The 21,418-nt window shown below is 38.0% G+C and overlaps 1 long non-coding RNA gene across 1 annotated transcript; it reads right to left on the bottom strand.

Annotated features, from left to right (window-relative positions):
- Positions 1-495: 495 nt before the first annotated feature.
- On the bottom strand, positions 496-3,672 carry LOC122428232. Its single transcript, XR_006265669.1, has 3 exons — positions 3,630-3,672; positions 2,687-2,690; positions 496-585 (listed from the first exon to the last, which is right to left on the bottom strand). It is a non-coding gene; the product is annotated as an uncharacterized LOC122428232 (long non-coding RNA).
- Between the last annotated feature and the right edge of the window lie 17,746 nt (positions 3,673-21,418).

Here is a 21,418-nt window from a genome sequence, read left to right as displayed (position 1 = left end):
AATCTAGCTGAAAACACAAACAGGAGTACATGAACTGTGTATCCCTAGAAATCTATGACCTGTAATCTTTCACTTCAGCTTCATTTTTATTTTGCAGATACATTGAAATGCTTACATTTAAACTTTAAATCCACTTTCACTAAGGATAGAGATTACTATCTGATTTTTTAATGAGAAAAAACTGAGTAAAAAGAATCTTAGAAAGTGATTCGAATGAAGCCACCGGATATAAGCAAAAGAAAAGGGTCTTTCTGTAAATAGAAACTGCTAAGATGAAATGAAGTTCATTTTTTTAAAATAAAGAATAATTACTTGCTGGTTTGCATTTAGACATGTTTGTACAATAAATGTTCCCTTTTTCTCCTTGCCAAAATTCAATTTGGGAGTATACTGTGTCTACCTTTATTTAGCAATGTGTATATAAACTTCAAGGCTTCCCTGGTGGCTCAGTTTTTAAAGAATCTGCCTGTAATGCAGGAGACCCAAGTTTGATTTCTGGGTGGGCAAGATCCCCTGGAGAAGGAAATGGCCACCCACTCCAGTATTCTTGCCTGGGAAACCCCACGGACAGAGGAGCCTGGCGGGCTAGTCCATGGGATCATATAACTGAGACGTGACTGAGTGTCTGAGTATACCTAAACTTCAAACCTTCCCTAATCCCAGATGTAGGAAAACTGGTATCTGTCCTCCACAAACATTGACCAATGGTTTGGGTATTGTTTTAACAACTAAATTCTTCTTCACTCTATATGTCTATTCTCCAAGTGTAGGGAGAGATCAAAGGGAATCTACACGGCAATGAGTCCAAAATGGCTTCTGGGCTAAAACCTTAGCAACATGGCACGGACTGTGCTTAAAATCTAGGGATATAGAGCATATATCTGGAATTTCTACATTAAAAAAGGAAGTCTGTACAGGAGAGAGAAATGTAACAGTTGCTTACTCAATTTCTCATTTGGTCTTCACCATGTTCTCATTAGATTGACTTTAATTTGTTTTACATAATTTCTGGGAGGGCCAGAAACTAGACACATGACCATGTAAACATAATTAGTATAGAGTTTAAGAAGATGCACTGGAACTAGACTTCCCAGGTTTGGACCATGGTTCTGCCATTTCCCGGTCATCTAAGCTTCAACAATTCTCCTCACCTCTCTAACTCTCATCTTAGTTTCCTTGTCTATTTAATGAAAATAATGGTGTTGACCTCATAAAGCTACTGTGAGGATTAACTGAATTGATATATGTAAAGGATTTTTAATAGAATACTGCTTGTCACATTCTAAGGATCTCTGGGACTTTGCTATTACTATAGTATTATTCCTCAAAATAACATCAGGAACCCCTACTGCATTTTCTTACTTTCCATGACCACTTTTACAGAAACAAACAAAAAAGTCAGCACCTTTTTGTATTTTCAAGTGCCAAAGTAACCAATTTTTTACACCCAATTTTTATGACCTAACCAGCTACCAATATTTCTCTTTACTATAGTTCAAATTAATTCTACTTCAGTAGTCTAACTTTGCAAGGTATCAACATGGGGAACAGAAAACTGAGAAAACTTACATTCATTTATGTAACAGTTTATATTAAGTATTCGTATTTTAAACTCTTTATAAAATTATAATTTTCCCCTTTCATCAATACAACCAACAGATACAATTTCTTCTATTTATGAATAAGGGAATCAGTGAATAACTAGAGAAACTTAACACACTTCCTCTAAAATATAAACATAAAATCTTTTTAATCAAAACAACAGGTTAATCCTGGCTTTGGAATCTGAGAAATCATATTAAAATGCATACTCTATGATTCATTCAAAACCTGAATACAGCAATATATAATCCTATAAAGCCACAGAGCTTTTAGATCAAGGCAAAAAAGGTAAATCAAACCTGAAATGAATGGATTAGCAAAAACAGGAGCGTTACTGTAATATTCCTTTGTATTGAGTAATAGAGAAGCAGATTTTGTCAAATCTTGCTTTCTAATTCCCATCTGGAAAAGCCTTACTCTGCAAATAAACAGGTTTGAAGGAATGCCTTTGACATCTGTAATGTTAAAAAGCATCAGTAATTGGAATGGGCTTAATCCCCCATTCAACAGCAGGTACTTTATATACAATCATAAGAAGTGATGACACTCAGACACAGATGTACAAATTGTTAGATTTAATCAGATTGGTCCTCTACCCCTGGTCTAGTCTATCCCGTTTTAGCTTCTACTAACTTGGGTTAACTAAAGTACATGGTCAGATATGTAAGGAATAAATCCAGGTCAAAACTCAGGATTGAAGTGTCAACTGATAAACTATTTCAACTCCATGAACCACTAAAGACAAAGTTTTCATTTATAGTTTTGTGTGTATCATCATGTGAAAGTGAAAGTGTTAGTTACTCCATCATGTCTGACAGTTTGCGAACCCAGGCTCTGTCCATAGAATTCTCCAGGCAAGAATACTAGAGTGGGTTGCCGTTCCAACACCTAGGGGACCTTTCTGACCCAGGGATTGAACCCAGGCCTAAAAGCAAGAGAGTTCCAGAAAACATCTACTTCTCAATACATCTACTTCTCATCTACACAGTCAATAAAGTTATGGACTATGCCAAAGCCTTTGACTGTGTGGATCACCACAAACTGTGGAAATTCTTAAAAAGATGGGAATACCAGACCACCTGACCTGCCTCCTGAGAAATCCTTATGCAGGTCAAGAAGCAACAGTTATAACTGGACATGGAACAACTGACTGGTTCCAAATCAGGAAAGGAGTATGTCAAGGCTGTATATTGTCACCCTGCTTATTAAACTTATATGCAGAGTACATCATGAGAAATCCTGGACTGGATAACTCACAAGCTGGAATCAAGATTGCCAGGAGAAATATCAATAACCTCAGATATGCAGATGAAACCACACTTATGGCAGAAAGTGAAGAAGAACTAAAGGGCCTCTTGATGAAGGTAAAAGAGGAGAGTGAAAAAGTTGACTTAAAACTCAACATTCAGAAAACTAAGATCATGGCATCTGGTCCCAGCACTTCATGGCAATAAATGGGGAAACAGTGGAAACAGTGACAGGCTTTATTTCTTTGGGCCCCAAAATCACTGCAGATGGTGATTGCAGCCATGAAATTAAAAGACGCTTGCTCCTTAGAAGAAAAGTTATGACCAACCTAGACAGTATATTAAAAAGTAGAGACATCACTTTGCCAACAAAGGTCCATCTAGTCAAAGTTATGGTTTTTCAGGAGTCATGTATGGATGTGAGAATTGGATTATCAAAAAAGCTGAGCACTGAAGAATTGATACTTTTGAACTGTGGTGTTGGAGAAGACTCTTGAGAGTCCCTTGGACTGCAAGGAGATCCAACCAGCCCATCCTGCAGGAAATCAGTCCTGAATATTCATTGGAAGGACTGATACTGAAGCTGAAACTCCAATACTTTGGCCACCTGATGGGAAGAACTGACTCATTTGAAAAGACCCTGATCCTGGGAAAGATAGAAGGCAGGAGGAGAAGGGGATGACAGAGGATGAGATGGTTGGATGGCATCACTGACTCAGTGGACATGGGTTTGGGTGGACTCCAGGAGTTGGTGATAGACAGGGAAGCCTGGCATGCTACAGTCCATGAGGTCACAAAGAGTCGGACACAACTGAGCAACTGAACTGAACTGAGCTGAACTCTTGCATTTCAGGCAGATTTTTTACCATCTGAGTCACCAGGGAAGTATGTGTAATAGTCTATCTGAATGAGTCTGTGAAATGCACCTCATGTTTGGCACAGTGAGATGCTGAAATGATAGGAAGAGACTGTGTGTCAAAGGACTGATGGTGGTGGAGAGGCCAATGTAAACAGAGGTAGCAGATAGGAGATTTAGTGGTTTAAAACACTGGCTGTTTATGATGCCTAAAGTGTTCTTTGGAGCAGCAGACACATTTAGTTGCTCTGAAATCCATTCTGTGCTCACAGCTCCAGCTGTTAAGTGTTGGTTTCTTTTCCCACGTGGTTGTAAGAAGACAGAGGAAAGAAGATGAAATTCATAATTATATAATTATTGGTTTAGGGGTCGCTAGAAATTGATTATAAAAATATGCATATCTGTAAACTTATCCCAAGTATTGTGGGGGCTGCTTTTGCCCCATTTATTATTACTCTGTTCTATTGGAAATCTAAAGAAAAACTTGTAAATATGCTGGAAAGTGTTTCATCAGTACAGCTATCATATTATTATCTACCAGTAGATTCTTTATATAGTGCTATATATGCTCTTGCAAAGTAAATGGAAAACTTGGATCAAATGAGAACTAATACTACTAGAAATGGTACCATTTGCTTTTGTTTCTCCATTTATATACTAAAATCTTTTTCAAGCCAAGTATTGTGTGTGATGTGCTTCTCATCCCCAACCCACCATATATTAGTTGTAAACACTCTTATCCTTCCATAATGATAGAAATACCACCAAGGGCACCATAATCAAATAGAGATTTATAGTCAAAGAAAACAAAAAATATCTTGTTTGGTTTTGTCTCTATATTCACACACACAAGATAACAATTTTCCTTAATCTTCCATCTTCATTAAATCTTAGTCTCAGTATAAAAAAAATTTGCAAACTCCATATGCAGCAACCTCTCTTTTTCTTCTGACCTCAATCCCTAATCATAAAACCCACAAAACTTTAAAACTGAATTATTTCTTACCATATGGGATCTGAGAATAAGATCAAACCCAACCTAGACAAATGCCATGCAGCAAGTCGACAACTGCTCCTGGAGTCCTGGGCAATGCCTGGGAGAGTGCCTGCCAGGACCTACTGTTTTCAAACGAGTTTCATTTCTCTAACAATTTAAATCTGCCAAGAGAAAACCGAGACAATCAAGCTTCGTGCCAAAAAGCCCCAAGCTTAAGCTAGAGTTGTATCCTCTCTTTAGCCTGCTGATGAGCGAGGGAGCAGGGGGAGAGGAAAGGATAAAGATTCATTCATAATGAGCAGGACAGAGGCTCAGGATACATTTGGAAGGCCACAGCAGGATGGTTTCCGGCCCGAATTGTGTTACTTGGTGGAGCTTCATATCCAGAACAGGGAACACCTTCGTCCTTTCTCTTTACAAACTCCCACTACATTTGGGGTTGGATGTTGTCTGGAATATATCTTCTTCCCATCTTATCCCTGCCAGAACTGTGTTACCAGACAGACATCCTATCAGAGAGGCTGCTCCCCGCTGGTCCAATTTTGGAACAACGTTTTGGTGCCAAGGAGAGTTTCCCAAGGAAGACTCAAAATTGCCCTGCTCTCTATGTTCTGCCTTTTTCCTTCTTTCCATCACCTCAAACTCACCCACAGAAAGGAGGTTTGTTGACCTCAGTCATACTATCACATGGACTCCAGTTTGAGAGCAGAGGAGAGAAAAGGAGAGGGCTAGGGGTGGCTTCTTAGACTAGAGAGCCATATGCACTAAGAAAGGGTGAGAACCTCCTTTGCCAACCTGGCACCAGCCTTCCTGGCACCTCCTGTTTCAGAAATGAGACCCACTGTTTCCTTCCACAGGTCCAGGTGGTAAAAATCCATAGTTGGTATCCAAGTAGACACCTTCAATCATAATACCAAAATGACAATAAAAGGAGATAAAAGGTAGTTGTTGTAAATCTACAAATGGGCTACAATGTGCACTGTTCTGAGGTACAATATTTTCAGAATCACAAGTTTAATATCTTGCTGCTATACTAGATGAAATATAATCTTGTGATTCATACCGCTCTGGATTCAAATCTCGGCTAACCACCAATTAGCTCTGTGACTTTAGACAATCTATAATATGTCTGAGTTTGGGCTCCATCTTTTTTTAAAAGGAGCATAAATATCTTATTTCACAGAATAACTGTGACAATGAAACATGAGATGATTGATTAAAGTACACAGAATTGTTGCAAAGTTATTACTAATAGATGGTAAGCTCTCAGTAAATGATAGCTATTAGTAGTTTTCAATTTGGGATAAAAATATGATATTAAATGATCTCGCTTATTTTGCTCTTAAGATAATCGCTGGAAATATTTTGCTTTTGAAATTCTTTCAAGAGATTTTCTCTCAATAATCTTCAATTAATCCTGGAAAATCCATTACTTACTACGTGACATCAGAGTAGAAAAGAGCTTTAAAAAAATCACAGTTGAGAGTGAATTTGAAACAGACTGTGTTGGGAGTAAACTGAGATGACCTTTCTGGAGGATGATTTGGTAATAATACTTGTAAAGCAGTCAGAATTCCATTTCTAGAGATGAGTCCAAAAGGCATGATCAAGATATGGCCCTAACGATGTTCACTGCAATTTGCTAAAAGTTAGAAAGCTTGGAATTAACATATATACATTAATATCTATAAAATTGATAACTAATGAGAGCCTGATATATAGCACAGGGAACTTTACTTAATGCTCTGAGGTGACCTAAATGAGAAGGAAATCTAAAAGAGAGGATATATGTATACGTGTAGCTGATTCACTTCGCTGTACAACAGAAATTAACACAACATTGTAAAGCAGGTATGCTCCAATAAAAAATTAAATGTTTTAAAAATTGGAAAGCATGTGTTTGCATCCTGAGAAGATAGCTCAAATATATACTTTATAACATATACAGTGAAGCTTTATGTAGCCATTAAAAATACTGTAGAGAAAGCTCCAGGAGATGGTGAAGGACAAGGAAGCTTGGCGTGCTATAGTCCATGGGTTCTCAAAGACACGGGCTTAGCAACTGAACAACAACAAAGTAAAACAACATTTCAGTATCCCCTTCATATATATATTATGTTAATATATATACATTTCTTAAAGAAAAAGTATTAAAAGGATACATGCCAAAAGATTAACATCTTTATAGAAGCACAAATTTGATTTTGATATTTATGGTTTTGCTTTTCTGAGATTTAAATTATGATTTTTGTTTATAGAATATGAATTAGTTGGCAATTTTAAAAAATATAAATGAATTTGCTTGAATTCTAATTTTTTCTATTTAATTGAAAATTTGGAAATATAAATAATAATGTCCATATACCTAAGCATAAGTCCATGCATACCTACCCACACATTATTTATTCATATTTTCCCCCCAAATGCCAGTATATTGATAAACAATATATTTAGATAAAGAGGCATACTTGTAGTGATAATTGAAAAAGTCCTACTAATTTTTCATAGAAAAATTGTGTATTTCTTCAAATATTCTCTATAAACCACCAATTTTAAACTCAATTTAAGAAACAGTTTCAGAATATCTTTTCATGTCTCCTCTTCGTAAATTCTTGAAATGCTGCTGACCTTGCATAATAATTTTTCCCTTACAACATATTAATTATTGTTCTGGCACCTCTGGCCTACTCATGAAATCAATGAAGTGTGAAATGTCTCTGTGCAGAGTAATATTTCATATTTGGTACTTTACGTATTAATTACTTTTCTGTTTTTGCTACATCCAGTCAGAAAAAAAAAAATCACCTACTTCATTTGTAATGAACTGTCAATGAGGAAAACAGCAAAACAGCAAAGGAGTCACATTTGCTGACCTATTGAAAGCCCCTTAGCGAAGAGATGCTTCTAAACCTTTCTGTTGTCATGGCACCTTCTTAAGTAAGCCTGCTGCTTACTAAAGAAGACCCTTCTCATAGCCATGACTGGCTTTCTTGTGCTTAAAATAACAGATGTGAAGTCTCAGAAACAAGTAATCTAAGTCATATCATTGTTTTGAGCCTGAGTTCCACAATAAAATCTAAAATACAAAGTCTTACTCAATGCTAACAAAAGAAGGTACACAGAGTGCAATTCAAAAATTTAATACTTTGCCAAGTCATCATCTGCGAAGAGAAAAATATGAGAAGAAGCTAGTGTATTCAAATTCTATTTAGTTGCCATTTCAGCTGCTCAACAGTTAAAATATAAATCAGTTTGACAATCTGAAAGGAGCAATTTTAATCCTGAATTCTAGGAGCTTGTGCATTCTCTCTCTCTCTCTCTTTAATGCCAGTCATTCAGCCTGAACAAAAAAATTCAGGTGTGACATTTCTTGATTCAAGAGCTGTGTTAAGCAGTTATAAAGCTGCTGTAATTTACAGCGAAGAATAAAACTAACCTAAGAGACCTCAGCCCCAATTTGCTAAAACTTATTACACCTCATTGGCCACTGAATAGCCAAAAGAAGAAAAAAGAATTAAAAAAACTTATCTGAATAAGAAACTTTACTAGCATTAGCCTAATGAGAAATGATTGGCTTAAAATTGCTCTGGCTACGTAGATAGGTTCAGATTAATACTATTTACGATGTTATGATATCCTATTTCCTGAGTTATATAAAAGCCAAAGCAGTTACTAAAACAATACTAATGAGTCGATAGATGTTTTCAGATGTGTCTGACTCCTGAGTCTAGTTAAATGTCTTAGTACTATGTATTTAGTTCTCTACTGAATATCCCAGCTATTGGATATGTTAAAAAATATATATGCACAATTATCTTAAGCTATAGTGACATTGAGACTATAGATATACCAGTTGTGTTGATTTCATTCGCCCGTTACTTTACAATGCTATGAACATGCTACACAAACGACCAAATGAACAGGCTACCTTAATAACTCTTGTGCACAATACCCCACAGCTCTGCAAAGGAGAATGCATTATCTGGGTTTTACACCATTTTCAATCCATGTTTTCAAGGAGAATCTTCTGCTGCACTGTGTGTTCCCTTTTGCCAAAATAATCTGGGTAATGCTAAGACATGGGCTAAGCTCACAATCAAAATGTCACAATCAAAATGTCAAAATGTAAAAGAAAAGTAGCAAGTGGTTGGTTTACGATAGATTAACATTCTTGGCCCAAAATACTGCTAATATTCTCAAAAATTAATCCATAATGGTATATGTAGTGAGGTGACTTATTTCCCCACAGTTTTCTAAAACTTCCATTATGTATTAACAGGTATGTAATACACAGTATCTATAGTATAAAACATCCATAGACGTTGATATTTACAGCGTGATATTTAGAGTAGGAAAGAAACATAGTTCTAAAGAATGATTTGGATAAGTCATGTTTTTATACCTGTAACAATCAGTTGCAATATCACATGACTTCTAGATCTAATAACTTTCTAAAATGTGGGTCAGATACTAAAAATCATACATGTGTGTATGCTAAGTCACTTCAGTCATGTCCAACTCTTTGCAACCCTTTGCACCATAGCATGCCAGGCTCTTCTGTCCATGGGGATTCTCCAGGCAAGAATACTACAGTGGGTTACCATGCCCTCCTCCAGGGGAGCTTCGTGACCCAGGGATCAAACCTGCATCTCTTACGTCTCCTGCATTGGCAGGAGGGTTCCTTACCATTAGCACTACCTGGGAAGCTCACTAAAAACCGTATCTGTGACTAAAGAGGAAAGAAACATTCAAAGATATTAAATATAGACAAATCTAGCAAATACTTTGGAAAATCTACAAAAAACTTTCTTAAGAAACAGATAAAATAAACAAAGCCAACCCCTCTTTACCTTTTCACTAACTCCACCCTCATCACTCAAGAGGTTAGTATATATTTGCTTTCTATTTTAGGTTGCTTACTCATTTTGCAACTGGTATGTTGGTATAGCTAATTTAATTGTGAAAAAATCTGTATGAATATATGTATGTACACACACACACACATATATAAAGGTGATTTTAAGTAAGTTTAAAAGCAAATCATTGCTTGCCTTTTTTAGTTTGTAGTTAAATTGAGTTGATCCAAGAATTATTAAAGAAAATGAGCAACGTATGTTCTGCTTAGAACACAGACAGTATAATTTCAGAAGAATAAAATCAGAAGACTAATGAATAGAAAGAGGCCAAAGGTTAATGCTGGGAAGCAGAAATCACTTCTCATAAATTGTTGCCTTATAAAAATAAAAGGCTAACCCTTTTCTTTTGTTCAAGGTATAATTGTCCATCCCTGCTACTACCCATGGCAGTTATATAATACACTATGGCAAGGAAAAAAATGGAATATTTGAATGCCCAAAGATGCAGGCAGTATCATTCAACCAAAGCTTTCAACACTGAAGTGTTTGTATTATTAATACCCTCTGAAATTTACTATAGTGACTAATTTGCCATAGTCACTGGACAGAAATCATGTAGCATGATTTACACTACTACAAAATCTTTACTAACTTGGGCACCATAAATTTTATCATTTAATGATTTAGTGCTAAATCTCTTCTTTTAATGAAAGCAGGGTGATCATGATTATTATTAATGCTATTTTTAGTTAGTTTTAAATTATGCCATTATGATAAAACATTCTACTTAATTTAATATTTCAACTCAAAATTAATTTCCAAAGTCTTTAATTCTAGTCAGTCTGCATAATTACAAGGTATTGTAATACACTTGCAATTGAATCTCTAAAGTGCATTGAACAATAGAGAATGTTAAGTGGATATCTTATTTAGATACTGCAGCTTAGAGTTGGTCTTGCTTCTTCAACACCCCAACAGACAGCATTCTAATTAAGAAATTTAAAAATCTCTTTCATTCTTGAGAAGAGGTACACAATGGATAGACCTCTTTATATCATATTCTGACAAAAACATTGCATAATTTCAAAGTACTATCATGACTTTTCTTTTTAAAGAAAAGCATGCTTTTTTGAAAAATAAACAACAGTTAACATATCACCTCAAAAATCTCTCCTGTGCCATCTTCCAATTTACAGTATCTGATGAGTGGAAAGTGAATTTTGGCATTTAGTGGAGAGCAGTCGTTCTTTCCCATGTTGACAGGTGTTCCTGTGAAAGCAACTTGCAACTTAAGACCACCATCTACTGGCTCTGCCCAATGCTGCAAAAGCTCTCAGCGTCACATGCAACTGATTCTAAATGTGCCCAACTGAAAAATCTACACTCTTGCAAGGAATTTACTAAACTGGCCTCCTACTTTCTAATCAATAATTTGTTATTTAATTTCCACATTCTTAAAGGCATTCACCATTCCTCAGGAAAATAACTAGAATCTGTTGTTATATGTTATTACCTATAGTGATTAAGTGTAGATTTTTTTTTTCACATAATGAACCTGATACTGCTGATTCAGACTGATGTATGCCCTGCCATAGACAAAGATACTTGATGTCAGTCAGGACTCTATTCAGAACTGCTAACTAGAAAGATACTTCGTGAACGAGGCCCCCTTATACTAATTCATACTGCCTTTCATTACTTTGGTGGATACTACTGCCAGGAAAAGGATATGAAATTGGAACTTAGGGTTACAGCCTTTCCTGAAATCTCTTAAGTTACTCTGGTGATTTCCAGAGAGATATAAAAGTCGAGTTAAATATCCTAAGAGCTTCTCTGTCAGCTCTGTTCCTTCTCAACGGAGTTCTTCTGATTTTAAGTTCAGGAACAAGATATTACATTTGTGAAAGCTTTATTTTTTCAAGTACTACCCCACCTATCCTGGGAAAAGGTCATTCGTTGCTTTCGAAGTCCTTCAAATCACATCACTCATTCATACAACAAATATTGGTGAAAGGGCCCCTAGGCTTTGTGGTGGTTAATGGGGCTGCACTGGTAAGTAAAAAAACATGATTCCAATAAACACAACTGAGGATTAAGTATATATTTATTTATATGCTCCCTGGTTCTACAAAAAATATCAAATATGCCACTGTAACCAGTTATCTAGTACTCATATTAAAAACAATCTTTTTAGATTTTAGAAAATTATGTGTCCTTGCCCACAAGTCTCACCATTTGGAAGATATAGCTAGTGAGGTCACTTTTGAACACAGACAGATTAAATGACCATAAGTCTATTCTGAGCCCTCTGTTTCTCTCCATAGATCCTGTGAAGTTTGCATACACCTATGAGTGTTCCCAGTATCCAGATTTGAAATCATGCCTCAGCTTTTTTGATTAAAATAGAAGCAGTGAGACAAATTCCATCTTTCCAATACTAAATCTACCAGTTAACCAGTTGTCCAGTCAGTCAGTCAGTTGTGTCTGACTCTCTGTGATCCCATAGACTGCAGCACACCACGCTTCCTGTCCTTCACTATCTCCTGGAGTTTGCTCATTATCCACTGAGTCAGTGATGCCAGTTTACCAGAACCTCTGTTAATTCTGTCTTCTTGCCAGTTTCAGTGGAAGATAGGTCCTTCTGATCAAAAGCCAGGTCTCTACTGAACCCTTCCCATCTCAGCCCTAGGATTCTCAAAAACTTTCCTCCTGTAATTAGAACTCTGTTTACATTGCATTATCAGTTTTTCCATCTCCCTGGGATCATTCTCATTAGCATGCAAAGAACCATTAGTCTTGTATATTACAAAATCTTAACACTCTGCTCTCCTACCCCAGTATTCTACTCACTTCACAGCAAAAATTTTTTTTTAATTTGTCTATAGTCTCTGCCTCTATTTCCTCACCTCCCATTTTCTTCTTCATCCTGTTCCAGCAGGCTTTCTGCCATCATCCACATTAAGATCAACAATCATTCACATGCTTTCTCATCCAACAGTAGCATTTCTGTTCTCATCTTTATAGCCCGCTCAGGAGCATCAGACCATTCTGTCCTGGAAAGCCTCTCTGTTTTTGAATCTAAGATACTTCACTCTGCTCATTTCCCCCCCCCCCCCATCCTTCCTGGCCACTCCTTTGCTGTCCCCTTATTCTCAGATAGACCTAAATACTGGAAAACCTCAGAATTTGAATCTGGGGCCCCTTTTCTTCATCTACATCCTCTCACTAGGTGATTTGATCCAGTCCCATGGCTCTAAGGAGTTACCTGTATTTCTAGTGATTCTGAGGTTTATATCTCTGCCCTTGAACTTTACCTATAATTGACTTTTAGATCTACTTGACCTCTTGATAGTTCCATTTGTATTTCTAATATGCTTGTCATTAACATACTGTGAAATGAAAATATCTCCTGCCATATCAATAAGTAGGAAACGTCACAGCCATCAGCGATTTCTGGCCTCCCAAAACTGTGATCTAATGGATGCTGCCAGCACCATGGTAACTGCTGAGGAGCTGGGGGAATGCAAGAAGCAAGGTGAATAGGCAAACAGGATTGGCCCAGATAGCTGAGGTGTATATGAAAGGAATAAATTCAATGAGGCCAGAGACTTGCATCTTCCCATATACAGAATGCTAAACACCTTGATACTTGATCTTTGGTGTTCAGACTACCTGCTTCCTTGTTGCAAACTTGTTTATAGCCTGACACCCCCTCCTGCCTCTTTGGAGCAGTTTTCTCTGAGCTTCTGAGATGCTGTCTCCTGGGCTCAGAGTCCTAAACATTCCCAGCAAATAAAATATTTACTATCAGGTTGTGATGATATTTTTTAGTAGACAATACCCAAAACAAAACTTCCAAGACCTGCCATATCTCTCATGTTTTTTAGACACATCAATACCTAGAACCATAATCTACCTAGTTACTCAAGCAAATATTTAGAAATCCTTTGACTTCCCTGGTGGCTCAGGTGATAAAGTATCTGCCTATAATGCTGGAGAGCCAGGTTCAATCCCTGGGTTGGGAAGATCTCCTGGAGAAGGAAATGGCAATCCACTCCAGTATTCTTGCCTGAAAACCCCATGAACAGAGGAACCTGGTAGGCTATAGTCCATGGGGTCGCAAACAGTCAGACATGACTGAGCAACTTCACTTTTCCTTTTCTCTATTTCCTACATCTAATTAATCAGCAAGTTTGTCATTCTACCTCTAAAATATCTCCTGAATCCATGAACCCCCATCTCTATAGCTACTATTGTCTCTTTAACATATTGTTTGGCTTCTATTCTTGACATACAACAATTCCTCTATAACTGACTTTTAGATCTACTTGACCTCTTGATAGTTCCATTTGTATTTCTAATATGCTTGTCACTAACATACTGTGAAATGAAAATATCTCCTGCCATACCAATAAGCAGGAAACGTCACAGCCATCAGCGATTTTTGGCCTACCAAAACTGTGATCTAATGGATGATATTGCATGATATCATGCAACTAGTCTATTTAAACCTTCCAAATTAACCCCAGCTAACTGGGAGATGGTGAAGGACAGGGAGGCCTGGCGTGCTGCAATCTATGGGATTGCAGAGAGTCAGACACAACTGAGCAACTGAACAACAACAAGCCTGGCTCTATGTACTGTTCTGTCCTCATCTCTTTGCCCACTCCTTGCCTTCTTGGGTTCTTTAAGCATGCCCAGCTCATTCTTTTCTTGAAGTTTTTATACTTGCTGGTCCCTTTGCTAGGACACTTGCCTCCCAGATCTTTAGATGGTTTGCTCCTTCTCATCATTCAGATCTTTGTATATGTGTCAATTCCTCAGAGAGGTCTTGTTGCAGTGGAAAGGAAAAAAGAGGAATGAGTTTTTCTTTTCTTTCCTGAGACAAAGAAGATAACAGGGAGCAGGTCTGATCACTCCTGGTTTTTTCTTTGTTCCCAATCTGTAATCTGTAACTAAATTTGCTTTTCTGCCCCCTAGCTCTGCTTGAGGAACATTTTACACCTATTAACTGTTGACTCTATGCTAATTACATCCTGTATCTGGTGTTTACCTTAACAGCACTCTCTCTCTGCCCACCACCCCTTGTAGTTTTTCTCATTCTGCATTACAGAAAAAAGGTCACAGTACAATACAAAAAAGACAATGGACCCAACTACTGGGCTACTTGACTGCAAGAAACAAATTACAGGGCTACCTGACACCAGCCTATGACTGTTTTTGAAAGAATGCAAGAGGAAGAAAAATACAAGATCCCTACACTTTTGTTCCTCATCACCGACCCCTGACTGCAAGCCCTCATCTATATCATCCTCCAGATTCCTCATGGAAGAGGGGTCACTGTTCTTCAGGAGCCTTCTGAGTCTCCCCTCTGCCAGCTGAGGATGAAAACCACCTTTCTTTTTCCTCCAAACTCTGTCCCTGTATTTTTCATTCAGTATTTATGGGCAGAGAAAATCAAGATTTTAGCCGCAAAGTCTTTCTGGAATATTCCATCTACATAAACAGACCTTAATCCTTCTCTATCACTTGACTCTTTTATTTTCACCATAGCATTTATTGCTACCTGGTATTGTCCTTTTTTTTTTTTTGCTTATGGTCAGTCCCTCTCAGGGGAATGTGTACTCCATAAAAACAAAGAACCTGTCTGTCTTGTTCACCATGGCATCCTTGGGAGATAGAACACAAGGTAGATGCTCAGTAGTCATTCTGGTGGCTCAGGCAGTAAAGAATCTGCCTACAATGCAGGAGACCCGGGTTCAATCCCTGAGTCAGGACGATCCTCTGGAGAAGGCAATGGCAAACCACTCCAGTATTCTTGCCTGGAGAATCCCATGGGTAAAGGAGTCTGGCAGACTAGAATCCATAGGGTCACAAACAGTTGGACACCATTAAGCAACTAACACTTTCACTTTCTTTCACTTTCAGAAGTTCAATAAATGTTCATGGAATTAATGAATAAAGTACTAATTGCTTAATTAACAAGCCTTGATTTGTTCTGCATATCAGTTCACATTCAGTTAGGCCAAACCCTGACAACTCTTACTTTATGCTATCTCTTTTTTTTTTTTTATTAGTTGGAGGCTAATTACTTCACAACATTGCAGTGGGTTTTGTCATACATTGACATGAATCAGCCATGGAGTTACATGTATTCCCCAACCTGATCCCCCCTCCCACCTCCCTCTCCACCTGATTCCTCTGGGTCTTCCCAGTGCACCAGGCCCGAGCACTTGCTTCATGCATCCCACCTGGGCTGGTGATCTGTTTCACTATAGATAATATACATGCTCTTCTCTTGAAACATCCCACCCTCACCTTCTCCCACAGAGTTCAAAAGTCTGTTCTGTACATCTGTGTCTCTTTTTCTGTTTTGCATATAGGGTTATCATTACCATCTTTCTAAATTCCATATATATGTGTTAGTATGCTGTAATGTTCTTATCTTTCTGGCTTACTTCACTCTGTATAATGGGCTCCAGTTTCATCCATCTCATTAGAACTGATTCAAATGAATTCTTTTTAACGGCTGAGTAATATTCCATGGTGTATATGTACCACAGCTTCCTTATCCATTCATCTGCTGATGGGCATCTAGGTTGCTTCCATGTCCTGGCTATTATAAACAGTGCTGCGATGAACATTGGGGTGCACGTGTCTCTTTCAGATCTGGTTTCCTCAGTGTGAAGTGGTATTGCTGGGTCATATGGCAGTTCTATTTCCAGTTTTTTAAGAAATCTCCACACTGTTCTCCATAGCGGCTGTACTAGTTTGCATTCCCACCAACAGTGTAAGAGGGTTCCCTTTTCTCCACACCCTCTCCAGCATTTATTGCTTGTAGACTTTTGGATTATGCTATCTCTTTATTTACCTATTCCTCCTCATTCCTACCACTCTAGCCCAGATCCTTATGACTTAGGATCTTTACTGCCTCTTCCCATCAGTACAGCTGTGCTTTGGAGGTAGACTAGTGTAATGGTTACACAAGTTCTTCAGTCAGACTGCCTAGGTTTCAATTGCAACACTACCACTCACTAGTTCTCTGATATTGGATAAGTTATTTGGCCAATCTGTGTCTCTGTTTCCTCATCTGTCAAACAGGGACAATGATGGTGACCATCTCATAGACCATTGTGAGGTATCAGTGAATTTTCTATGGGAATCATTGGGAATCCATGGGAATCACTGGAGCCGGGAAAGCATTGGGAAGTATTAGTCTCTTCTCTGTCTGTCCAATTAATACTTCTAAAATATCATTCTTGTTACATCACTCCCTTACCCATCACATGCTGAAACTCTGGATAAAAAGATTTTAAGGCCTCTTCACTTGAAAGGATGTTCAATACCACTTATTATTAGAGAAATGCAAATTTTTAAACTACAATGAGATATCACCTCACACCAGTTAAAATGGTCCATCATAAAAGAAATCTACAAGCAATAAATGTTGGAGAGGGTGTGAAGAAAAAGGAACTCTCCTACTTACTCCTGTCCTACTTTGTGGGACAGTAAATTGGTATACTATGGAGATCCATATGGAGATTTCTTAAAAAACTAAAAATGAGATATACCATATGATCCAGCAATCCCACTCCTGGGCATATTTCTGGAGAGGACCATAATTCAAAAAGATACATACACCCCAATGCTCATTGCAGGACTCTTTACAATAGCCAAGACATCGAAGCAACCAAAATGTCCATCAACAGAGGAATGGATAAAGAAAAGATGGTATGTATGTGTGTGTATATATATATGTATGAATATTAGCCAGCCATTAAAGAGTAATGGAGTAATGTCACTTATAGCAACATGGATGGACCTGGAGATTACCATACTAAGTGAGGTAAGCTAGACAGAGAAAAACAAATATCTATCACTCATATATGGAATCTAAAAAAATGATCCAAATGGCCTTATTTACAGAACAGAAAGAGACTTATAGACGTAGAGGATGAACTTATGGTTACCGGGTGAAAGTGTTACAGAGAGGGATAGTTAGGGATTTGGGGAGTGATATGTACATACTGCTGTATTTAAAATAGATAATCAACAAGGACCTACTGTATAGCCCAGGAAACTCTGCCCAGTATTCCTTAACAACCTAAATGGGAAAGGAATTTGAAAAAGAACAGACACATGGATATGTATAACTGAATCACTTTGCTGTGTGACTGAAACACAACATTCTTAATCAACTATATTCCAATAAAAAATACAAATTTTAAAAAATAAAAACAAGTTTTAAAAACATTTCAAAGCTTCGTGAATAGTTAAGAATGTGGTTTGTCCTTCAAGGCCTTTCTCAATGTGGTCCAGAGAGTTTTCTTTATGTCGCTTTCCTTCATTCTATTGTATGAACGCTCCCATTCAGTTCAGACTATACATACATTCTATTTCAGCTAAAATTTGCTAAGGTTGTCAGTAAATGTTATTGGAGCCATAATTATCACTGGACACATACAAAAATGAAAGATACCGCCTACACCTTCAAATTCTTCACTTTCCTAAAGCCACTGTATCAGTCAGTGTTCTTCAGTTACTAGAAACAGAAACTGAGTCTGCAAAACTTGATAGAAACAAATAATCTTATTGAAAGGATATGGAGCACCTTACAGAGTCCAAGGAAAAGCTGGAAAGAAAAAACAATTGAAACAAAACACCAGACTCAGAATAAGAACCAAGGTAGGTCCTAATCATAGGAAATAAGAAATAGTATCTTCAGGGTCCTAATACCAGGAAGAGTCAACATCCACAACTTTTCATCCTTAAGTCACTCTTCGTTTCAGGAATCAAATCCCAGGGAAATGACGAATCATGAAACTAACCTGGCATGCATGCCCACCCCTTCCTTAGCTAGGGGAAGGCTGGTATTTAGAGAAGGAAGAACAACTCCTAAAATGTATTTGGGGTATTCTTCGAAGAGAAAATGCCAGCATATTTGGAAAACTCAGCAGTGGCCACAGGACTGGAAAAGGTCAGTTTTTATTCCAATCCTAAAGAAAGGCAATGCCCCAGAATGCTCAAACAACCACACAATTGAACTCATCTCACACAGTAGTAAAGTAATGCTCAAAATTCTCCAAGCCAGGCTTCAGCAATACGTGAACCGTGAACTTCCAGATGTTCAAGCTGGTTTTAGAAAAGGCAAAGAAACCAGAGACAAATTGCCAACATCCACTGGATTATCGAAAAAGCAAGAGAGTTCCAGAAAAAAAAATCTATTTTCTGCTTTATTGACTATGCCAAAGACTTTGACCTTGTGGATCACCACAAATTGTAGAAAATTCTGAAAGAGATGGGAATACCAGACCACATTACCTGCCTCTTGAGAAATCTGTATGCAGGTCAGGAAGCAACAGTTAGAACTGGACATGGAACAACAGACTGGTTCCAAATAGGAAAAGGAGTATGTCAAGGCTGTATATTGTCACCCTGCTTATTTAACTTATATGCAGAGTACATCATGAGAAACGCTGGGCTGGAAGAAGCACAAGCTGGAATCAAGATTGCTGGGAGAAATATCAATAACCTCAGACATGCAGATGACACCACACTTATGGCAGAAAGTGAAGAACTAAAAAGCCTCTTGATGAAAGTGAAAAAGGAGAGGGAAAAGTCGGCTTAAAGCTCAACATTCAGACAACTAAGATCATGGCATCTGGTCCCATCACTTCATGGCAAATAGATGGGGAAACAGTAGAAACAGTGGATGACTTTATTTTTTGGGGCTCCAAAATCACTGCAGATGGTGATTGCAGCCATGAAATTAAAAGACGTTTACTCCTTGGAAGGAAAGTTATGACCAACCTAGACAGCATATTAAAAAGCAGAGACATTACTTTGCCAACAAATGTCCGTCTAGTCAAGGCTATGGTGTTTTCCAGTAGTCATGAATGGATGTGACAGTTGGACTATAAAGATAGCTAAGCGCTGAAGAAGTGATGTTTTTGAACTGCGATGTTGGAGAAGACCCTTGGACTGCAAGGAGATCCAACCAGTCCATCCTAAAGGAGATCAGTCCTGGGTGATCATTAGAAGGACTGATGTTGAAGCTGAAACACCAATACTTTGGCCACCTGATGCGAAGAGCTGACTCATTGGAAAAGACCCTGATGCTGGGAAAGATTGAAGGCAGGAGGAGAAGGGGACGACAGAGGATGAGATGGTTGGATGGCATCACTGACTCAATGGACATGAGTTTGAGTAAACTCCAGGAGTTGGTGATAGACAGGGAGGCCTAGTGTGCTGTGGTCCATGGGTCGTGAAGAGTCAGACACGATTGAGTGATTGAACTGATAGGAGAGAAAAAGGTATGCTGGGAAAGCAAAAGCTATTGCTATCCACTCTAAACATAATAGCCTATATTTGTATAATTCTTTATAAATTGAACAGTTTTGACATCCCAAATCTCATATAATTCTCACAATTGCAGTGTGAATTAAACAACCCTCAGAAATGTTACGAGGTTTACCCTGTGTCTGGCAGATAGTAGGTAGGATAGTTGGAACTCAAAAATAAATTCAGCCTCAATCCAGGATTTGTTCACTGTTACCTTAGTTGCTCCTTTTTTCCTCCTATCTTTCTTTCTTTGACCTTCATTTCATTTGCTAAGAACTAACCTCTTTTTAGGTACAGTTCAAGCCTTACTGTCTCCATGGAGCCTTTTCAAGTTGCCCTAGATTTCTATCCTCACTTCTTTTAGGAACTTCTACAGAAGTTATTTGTATCTGACTTAGCCCTGTCTTCTTGCATTGTAATCTGTGTATTTTTATGTAAATGGTCTAAATCGCCAAGAAAATGACTCAGCTGTAGCCTGTATTGCACCCTGAGAACTTCTCAGTGTATCCCAAGTTGAAAAAGGTCTATGCATATTCACTGGTACTGGCTGTCTGAGAGGAAACATATCTGAAGGAACATATCTGTTGTGTCTTTTCTCCTCTTCCACCGAACCCTTATCTCCCACCTGACAACACCTGAGATTTGGAGTAGGCAGGAAGGCCAGGAGTATTTCCTGTTACCTGAGAAGTCCTGGGTTATCTCCTCTAAGACCTTGCTGGCTAACACCCTGGAAAGCAATGTGGTTCTGAGATAAGCAGCTATAAAACAGATATACCACACATTTTGATATTCATTAACTCATTAGATCATGTAATTTATCCAAGATACTTTCTTAGGTACACAGAGAGGCTCAGAAGCTCTGGCCAGCACTGGGTTCTCAGAGCCAAGACTGGTCATCATCGCAAAGTGATGACCTGGAGTTTAGACAGCAACAGTGTCACCTTCTAATCTACTACATAATTAACTTAGTTATTATGTTTGTGTTTAATTGTCACTCCAGATAGACCATACACTCCTCAAGATCAAAGGTTTTTACAGCTTGTTCCGTGATGTGTACCTCGAGTCTCTATAACAGCATCTGGTACAAAGCAGGTGCTCAACACATATTTGTTGAAAGAGTGAATGGATGAGAAATCCAAAAGAAAATCCTAAAGTTCAGTAGACTCAACAACTACAAGAATGGTCTACAGCATCAAACCCATATGCAGAAGACAACAGACAGGTGAGGCCAGGAGTGGTTATGTGAGATCTTGGAACCAAGAGGCAGGGTGCAGTTTTTAGGGCCTCTGGTCTTGTTCATTACAGATAAGGATAAGGGACATTGAGCTAACTGACATAATCAATAGCATTTTTTTTTTTAATGTGGACCATTTTTAAAGTCTTTATTGAATTTGTTACAATATTGCTTCTGTTGCTTATGTTCTGGTTTTTTGGTCGTGAGGCATGTAGGATCTTAGCTCCCTAACCAGGGATCAAACCCACACCTCCTGCACTGGAAGGCAAAGTCAAACACTGGACC

Source organism: Cervus canadensis, chromosome 26 (genome assembly GCF_019320065.1).
Source record: "Cervus canadensis isolate Bull #8, Minnesota chromosome 26, ASM1932006v1, whole genome shotgun sequence".
NCBI lineage: Eukaryota > Metazoa > Chordata > Mammalia > Artiodactyla > Cervidae > Cervus > Cervus canadensis.
The sequence above is the reverse complement of the archived record's forward strand: the minus strand, read 5'-3'. Positions and strand labels throughout refer to the sequence as shown.